Here is a 7,340-nt window from a genome sequence, read left to right as displayed (position 1 = left end):
ATCGAGTCTCTTCTCCTTCTTATTCTCCTCCTCCTCCTCCTTCCCCCTATTCCGATCTTGTGGGGTCGGCTGGGGAAAACAATTCTGGCCCAACCCTTTTCTGGAACTATCTGTTCAGGACTGTTGTTCAACTGTGATAGGAATATGTAATTTGTTCAGGGTGCCGGCAATAACTCACCTCCTCGTGAAATTCACCGAGGGAGCTTTATCATGAACGATGTGCCGGCATAATGCTCCTCGGGCTTAAAGTCCTTCCGATGGATGTCGCGCACATTGCTGCATTGTCCTACATGTGAAACACCAGGGTAAAGGTTTATAGCTGGGTCGAGATTCAAGCTCCAGCTCGACAACTCCAGAGGTGAGTGCACATACCTCTACGCTGTCTGCCAACCCATGGTAGACTAGAAGGGTATTCAGTACAGCACATATCTGGTACATATATCAGCACATATCAGCACATATTCAGTACAGTACAACACATATTCAGTACACCACGAGAACATATCTGGCCCAATACATTTTTGAAATATCATGCTATACAGTACTATATCGTTTTTGGCCTTATCTCTCAATGGTGAAGAATCACTTTTAAAAATTAAATAATTCTCGTATCCAGATCCAGGTTCGGATCTTCACCAACATCGAATCAATTTGTCGTGGTCACACACCCAACCTGTCCACAAAGTTTCATCTGAATCAGTCCACAACTTTTTGAGATATCCTGCATGCAGACAGACAGAGGAGGGGTGAAAACATAACCCCCTTCACCTTCAGTGGTGGAGGTAATTAATGCATCTGGCTTATTATGACTGGTGCTATTGTTGTGTGTGTGTGTGTGTGTGTGTGTGTGTGTGTGTGTGTGTGTGTGTGTGTGTGTGTGTGTGTGTGTGTGTGTGCGCGTGTTAAAGGCAATACATCTGTGCTGTCTGTTTTCATTTTCAATGTGAGGAGAGGGTTGCTGGTTCAGGATTATTATGAAGCATCCATCAGAAGACATGGTGTAGTGCTCTGAGAAAGAGAATGATTGGTCAGCTCAATTCTGCTTTGTAGGGTCCTTCCAGGACTTGGAACATAATTAATATGTAGGAAGCAGTTGTGAAGATGATTGGTTGGTTGTTACGAGGGAAGTGTGTGGGATGCTTGATCAGAGGGAAGAGGGGTTGATTGGTTGGTATGAGGGAAAGGGTGTGGGATAGTTGGTTAGAGTTAAGGGGGGACTTGGTTGGAAAGCCATCATCTATGTGTGTCCTTGGAGCTTTGTGAAATATTTATTTTGGTCTCAGTTTTAATCAATATGCACTAAGTTGTTTCAGACTTGTATGCTCCATCTTAACAATAATATTGGCTGGGCCTGGGCAGTATTTAAATATTTGGAATCAAGTAATTCATAATAGTTTGATTCCAGGATAAAATTTCCCTGAATTTGAAGCACCTGCAGGACTTCTTTTTTGATGCTGAATGTGAATGAATTCTCATATGATGCTGAACTCGGTCATCAAAGTTTGTGATGAGAGCAAGGACCCCCCCCCCCCCTTTACATCACACCAACACCTACCCATCTTCACTGTTCTAATGGTTATTAATGTGCTTTTTGAGCACAAACCAAAATTAGCCCGAATTTATTTAGGGATCAATAATTACTTTGTGAACATTAGGTTGGTTTGAGTACACGCATACTCGCATTGTACATGATGATTGTCATGGTACGTGTTTTCCTGTCCCACAGGTGAAACGACATGTTCAACTAGAGGGGGAGCACTCGGTAGAGTGCAAAACCTCCGCCGCCAATACTGCTAGGTCACTCAAGTGAACCTGATATCCTATTCATTCAATTTGACGTCAACAGTGCACAGAGTTATAGTTTGTAACTTTCCCTTTTACTTTTAACTTTTACATACTCAATTCATTCGTCATAACTCGATTCCTTGAGACAGAAATTGATTTTACGTGGGTATATCCACCTGAAGTTCCAAAATCAGCCGCAATTATAATTTTGGCATGTTTTTTTGTTGGAAATCACTGATAACATGTAGAAATGCAAAAAAAAAAAATCGAAATTTTGTTGAAAAAAAAGTTGCACAATTTTGATTTTTTTTTCTCTAACAATTTTTTTTGGGGGGAGGGGGGTTGGAAATCACTTAAAACATGTAGAAATGCAAAAACAAAAATTCAAATATTTTTTCAAAATGGCCGCCATAGCGGCCATATTGGACTTTTGACCATGTCCAAAATCTAATGGCATGATCCTTGGACCATACCTAATCCCCCCACCAAGTTTCGTCGAAATCCGTCGAGGAGTTTTTCCGTAATACTGTTCACAAACAAACAAACAAACAAACAGGGATGAAAACAGTAACCTCCGTCCATCTTCGATGGTGGAGGTTAATTATGCACGTCTTGGATTAGGGGCAAAAGGTGCATATCCCATATAATTCAGAAGCAGGGTTAAAGGAAAGACTCGTACAGGGAGGGAGCAAGGAGTTTCTCTTGTACTACGTTAGTCTCTCCAGTTGTTAATATGTTGACATTGTGTAGAGTATTTGTTTGTGTGTTTCTTGCAGTGCCTCTATATTTTTTTTCTTTCCCTTTTTCCCTTTTGTTTATTACCTCTTCCACCGAAGCTGAAGAAGGTGACAATTTCACCCCTTTGTCTGTTTGCTACTTGCAAAATCGAAGATTTTCCAAGTATATTGGTTGGTTGATTTTGTTATTCTGTCTTTCTGTCTGTCTGTCTGTCTGTCTGTCTTTTTCTCACCTACAGGTCACAATTTTAAACCAATATTCTCGAAACTTCACCACATGGTAGAGTTTGCCATAAGGAAGAAGCCTAATGCTTTTGAGGTCAAAAGGTCAACATAAGCCCAAGATCAACAACTAAGGTGGTATTTCTAAAATCCTCAATTTTCATCTGATTGACTTGAAATTTGAAGAGGATTTATATTTCAGGTCACTGAATTCAACCACCAATTATTTTGGAGGTCCACATAGGCCAAAAGGTCAACATAGGCTCACTTTCAAAATTGTCAATTTTCATCCGATTCACTTGAAATTTGAAGAGAAGTTGCATATTTGGTCATTGAAATCAACCACCAATTATTTTTGAGGTCAGATTTGTTTGATGGATTTTGAAAGTGTCGTGCTCTGCACGACGTCTTCTTGTTTGTTTGTCTGTTTGCCTGTTTATCGCCAAAAGGTCACAATTCTAAACCGATTGTCATGAAACTTTACCAAGCTGTAGAAGTATTTTAAACTGAGAAGCCTATTGATTTTGAAGTCAAAGTTCAAAGGTCATCTTAAGGTCAAATTTGTAACATCATCATTTTTCATCCGATTGAGTTTAAATTTTTACAAGATTTGCACAGTCCATCCCTGAATTGGGAAAACAACTATTTTTGAGGTCAAAAGGTCAACTCAAGGTCAAACTTCTATAATCAATTTCAATCTAGAAAAGAATCATTTTTCATCCGATTGACCTGAGCTTTGTTTAAGATTGTGAATTTTAATGTTCATGAAATGGACAATTTCATGTATCCATGGCAACCTTTGGTGAGGCGGGGGGATTTTGCGAGTATCGTGCTCTCCACGACGTCTTTTTCTTGTTTGTCTGTCTGTCTGTGTGCAGGGTATCTCAAAGTTGTGGACGGATTCAGATGAAATTTTGTGGACAGGTTGGATGTGTGACAATGACGAATTGATTAGATTTTGCTGAAGATACGGATCTGGATCTGGCTACTAGAATTTTTTCAGTGATTCTTCACCATTGAGAGATGAGGCCAAAAACGATAAATTGCACGATATCTCAAAAAGTTGTGAATGGATTCGGACGAAATTTGGTGATTACTTTGGGTGTGTAACAAGGAAGAATTGATTCAATTTTGGTGAAGATCCGGATCCAGATCTGATAACTTTTAAAGTGATTCTTCGCCATTGAGAGATAGGGCTAAACCGATATACAAGAGGATATATCAAAAACTTGTGGACGGATTCAGACAAAACTTGGTGGCAGGTGGGTGTGTGGCAAGGACAAATCGATTCGATTTTGGTGAAGATCCGGATCCGGATACGGGAATTATTTTAATTTTTTCGTGATTCTTCACCGTTGAGAGATAGGGCTCAAAACTATATAGTACTGTATAGCATGATATTTCAAAAATGTATTGGCCCTGATATGTTCTCGTGAATCATGTATTGTGAGGCGGAGGTATGCCCTCTACCGGGTGCCCTTCTAGTTTCAACATGTTTTGTACATTCTGAGCCGTGTAGAGAGGTTCTATTAATTGTGGAGGGATGCTTCACTACTGGATGTAGGATTAAACTTTCTTTCCGAACTGCGCTGAAACATCTCTTAGCAGAAAATGCTGAGCCGAGACATCATTATTTTGTAGTTTAGTTGTATCATTAAACATCATGTTGCTGGGATCACTCTGCATCAGTCAGTGAGTCAGTTTACATATGCAATAAGTCTGCACCCAGAACAATGTTAATATAGTGGCCTTCAACGCAGTACGACAAAGTTGGCTGATGGTAACCACAACACTTTTACAGCAAAGTTAACCATGATATGATTTTGTACCTTGAATATGCATGGTGTCAGTTCTGAGGGTGTTTTCCTGCACCTCTGATGGTTTGAGGTACGCTGCAAGGCCTACAGGCTCAACTAGCATGCCAAACCGCCTCTATCGGCATGGGTTGACAAAATTGTCTGATTTACCCACAACATATTTTATGTATAATATCTAGATCATTGATCTTTGTGCATTATGACCGAGTCTGAGACTATTAATCCCATGTGTTTACAAGTTATGTAGCTCTTTAACCCTGTATCTGTCTGTGTGTCGGCATGTTGTTGTTGAGCACCATTTTCTGACCTCTTCTCCTTTTAGAGGAGATCTGTCAGTATGTGATGAGTATCCTGCTGGTTCAGATATCAACTATAATAAATAGTGCTTGTTCGGCTGTAGCTATGTCACCAATATTCACTCGTCGATTGGTCATGGCCCTTACCGATTGGGTGTGCCCGTTTTTCCCATCACTCGTTGATTGGTTGCGGCACTAACCAATCGGGTGTGACCGTTTTTCCCAGCATCGTTATTCATGTCTGAGTATCGTGTCCATAAACGTCAGTAAGCAATGGTCTATCAAGATAATGTAGCAAATCACATGCTTTCTTTACCTCGTGTTTGCTCACCTCTCTCAGCGGTGATTACAATATTGGTGATTACAGTGCGACGTTTTTATCTCATGCTTTCCTCATGATATGTGATCAATAATTTTTCTTTCAAAAATGACAAAATGATAATGTGCATTATCAGACTGTGCTGCAACACATTGTCCCCCGAAGGTGGGCTGACATAGATTCGCCCATGTGGAGGGCAGGTGTGTGTGTGTGTGTGTGTGTGTGTGTGTGTGTGTGTGTGTGTGTGTGTGTGTGTGTGTGTGTGTGTGTGTGTGTGTGTGTGTGTCCTCCATCACTCCAAAACCATACAACCTAGCAGCCTAAAACATTGCATGCACACCAAGAAAGCTTCAAGGAAGTGCATGAGAGAAAATTGGGTGTTTGGGTGAACATTAAATAATTGAGAATGATGATCAGATAGGTTATCTTTATATATATATATATATATATTTCCACTCGTATATATAATGTGGGAATGTAGTGAATGACTTGTTACCCTCGCATGTTCCTGAAGGAACATGAAAAGGTATTGCAACGTTGGTGTGTCAGTCAGTTCGTCTGCAATGGTTCTCAGATCTACTGTAATCCATATATCTCAGATCTACTCGGTGAGCCTCTGCATTGTTCAATGTTTCATGTTGTTTTCATTGTTTTGAACCTTTATGATTAGTAAAGAGAGCTTTGCTTTCAGGCCATCCTGGAAGCTGGGGCTATGCTCTTAAACGTGTTTAAGCACGAGAGGGCAGTACGCCTCGTTGGTAAATCATCTCTGCATTGCTGGCCTGTGGCCTGTGCTGGCCCTCCTCCACAACATGCTGATTTATTATCAACTTTGGCCTGAACGAAGGTTATATCATTATACAGTATAACAGATCCAAAAATAGTGAAATCTAACTGCCCCCCCCCAACCCCCTTCTTCAATAAACCTCTCTTTATAGAATGCAAGCAGTCATATGCATTATATACGAGCATGTGTTTGATAAAATTGTGGATTGTACAACAATGGACAGCACGAGGTAGAAACCTAGCTTGTTCCTGTCGCCTTTTCAGTGTGCAGCCACTCCAAATGAGCTTGTAACTGCCACCATACCTCAAAGGCCCTTTGGCTCTCGGGATAAACAGGAAACGGCGCACTAACAAGCACCCAATTGATAACTTTATAACTTAATTTGTTCAATGTTTCACAACATGCATCACTCTTTCATGCACCCCCCCACCCCCCTTCTCTCACTCATTTAACATGCATTTTCTGATTTATCTTTTTCTCGAGGAACTCATGGAAACATGTAAGGACTTGATCTCGGTATACAATGCTGCACCATTGAACGTGTGTACCACGAGCAAGCAACTGAATGTGACCAATCATTAAGTTTGTCAGGCCTCCATGGGTATGGATGCAACCTTGGTATTATTTTGGTTCATGGCTTGTGTATAACAACACTACCCAATGAACATTGTCTTGCGAGGTAGAACATTGTAAGTAACGATGCTTTGGTTAAAATGACGAAGTTTCCATTCGGAAATGAACTCTCCGTCGTGGTTGTAGGAAACACTTCAAATGAGGGTTGATGATTATTATCGAAAGAGGCTGTCGACTTATTACATACATAAAAAATGGTGTGTTTTCACCTCTTCTTCCCTCCCCCCCCCCACCCCAATTCTCATATCTTTCTTATTTTTCAGGAAATTTTCTTCCATAATATCCCATCTCTTTTTTTTCTTTTTTGCTTTCTGAACCCCTAACCCCCCCCTCCACCCCACCCCCCTCTCCCCAAACCTCATCCGTTTTCCTTCATTTTGTTTTTCTCAGCTGACCCACTTCCACTCCAATCCAACTCATCCCACGACCCACCGCTCATTCATTGCCTACATTATATTATATAGATGGGCCACAAAGGAGATTGTAAACTGCCTCTATTAAGTAGTCGAGGCAAGCCAGCCAGTGTTGGCATCTCCAAGGTGCCACATGTACGCACACACCCTCACACAGACGTACGAGCGAAGGCACATGGTGCAAATTTTTTCTTTCGGTGCATTTATTAGAAGCTGTACGGCTGTGTGCGGCAGCCAGTCCAGTTGAGCGACCTCGCTGTCTGTGCAGCTCTCGGTGCATCGTTGTAGGAGGCTTCCCTTCCAGCACAGGAGAGTGAGACGAAGAAGTATA

At 41.1% G+C, this 7,340-nt stretch overlaps 1 protein-coding gene across 7 annotated transcripts in view; it reads left to right on the top strand.

Moving 5' to 3' along the window:
• The window catches only part of PLEKHA5 (pleckstrin homology domain containing A5), a 260,790-nt gene that overhangs the window by 175,253 nt on the left and 78,197 nt on the right, over positions 1 to 7,340 (top strand). The window lies entirely within an intron of this gene.

Source organism: Eptatretus burgeri, chromosome 3 (assembly GCF_056783735.1).
Source record: "Eptatretus burgeri isolate ZD-2024b chromosome 3, Ebu_testis_v1, whole genome shotgun sequence".
In the NCBI taxonomy this organism is placed as follows: Eukaryota; Metazoa; Chordata; class Myxini; order Myxiniformes; family Myxinidae; genus Eptatretus; species Eptatretus burgeri.
This window is presented reverse-complemented; position numbering and strand designations above follow the sequence as displayed.